At 44.2% G+C, this 1,352-nt stretch overlaps 1 pseudogene; it reads left to right on the top strand.

Annotated features, from left to right (window-relative positions):
* LOC125562951 lies at positions 1 to 1,352 on the top strand (annotated as a pseudogene).

Below are 1,352 nucleotides of genomic sequence, written 5' to 3'. Positions count from 1 at the left end.
TTGCAGAGGATGGGACTGCACTGGACTTTTTTATTTACTCTTTCCTGAGGACTTGATAGACTTCATTGTCCGAGAAACAAATTTGTATGCTCAACAATTTATTGCTGTAAAACCCGATCCCAAGTGGCGAGAAATGACAGCCGAAGAGATGAAAAGCTTTCTTGGTCTTCACATTGTGTTTGGGATCAAATAGCTGCCTTCAGTTGAGCTTTATTGGTCTAAGAATCCACTACTTGGTGTTCCAGAGGTTCAAAAAAGAATGCCGAAGGGCAGATTTTAAAAGCTTAGCCATTACTTGCACCTCAACGACAAATCAACGGCGCTTCCGAGAGAAAACCCACAACACGACAAACTACACAAAGTTCGTCCCGTCGTAGACCGTGTGTTGGAACAATGCCGCTCGGAATACCTTACAACGAAGAACGTTGCAGTAGATGAAGCTATGATTAAGTACAAAGGGAGACTTGGCATTAGGCAGTACATGCCAAACAAACCGATTAAGCGAGGAATTAAGGTCTGGGAGTGCGCCGATTCATCAAATGGTTACGTGCTTGACTTCCAAGTTTACACGGGGAAGAGACAAGATGGCAGACTTGGCATGAGGCAGTACATGCCAAACAAACTGATTAAGCGAGGAATTAAGGTCTGGGAGTGCGCTGATTCATCAAATGGTTATGTGCTTGACTTCCAAGTTTACACGGGGAAGAAACAAGATGGCGGAGTTGAGCATGGCCTTGGGTGTCGTGTTGTCCATAATTTAACACGGACAATTACAGGGAAATACCACCCTGCGACAATTACTTCACATCTGTCAAGCTAGGGGAAGATCTTTTGAAGGACAAAATCTACATATGTGGAACGATCAGGGCAAACAGTTTGGGATATCCGAAGGAGTTGTGGAAGAAGCAACCCGATGTGAAGCACCTTGAACAAGGGGAACCGTTGTTTAAACGAAAAAAACCTAGTAGCAACTGTTTGGAAGGAAAAGAAGATTGTTAACTTTCTGAGCACCCAGTCAAACCCTATTGGAGACGACACGGTTAAACAAAAACAGCGAGATGGAAGAATCATTGATGTGCCGAGCGCTCCGGTTGTTAAAGTTTACAATGCGAACATGGATGGCGTTGATCGTAGCGATCAAGCTTGTGGATATTATGCTGTTGGGACTAAGTCAAGGAAGTGGTGGAGGTATCTGTTTTGGTTCCTTATTGACTTGAGCAATGTAAATGCCCATATTTTAGAACTTCTAGCGCCAAATCATCAGTAGCCGAAAATTATCGTGTGTTTCGGGGGTCTGTTGAGGGTGGACACTGGCCTATTCCCTGCACTAAAGGCCTCTGCAAAAAATGCCT

The sequence above is a fragment of the Nematostella vectensis genome, chromosome 5 (genome assembly GCF_932526225.1).
Source record: "Nematostella vectensis chromosome 5, jaNemVect1.1, whole genome shotgun sequence".
In the NCBI taxonomy this organism is placed as follows: Eukaryota; Metazoa; Cnidaria; class Anthozoa; order Actiniaria; family Edwardsiidae; genus Nematostella; species Nematostella vectensis.
The sequence above is the reverse complement of the archived record's forward strand: the minus strand, read 5'-3'. Positions and strand labels throughout refer to the sequence as shown.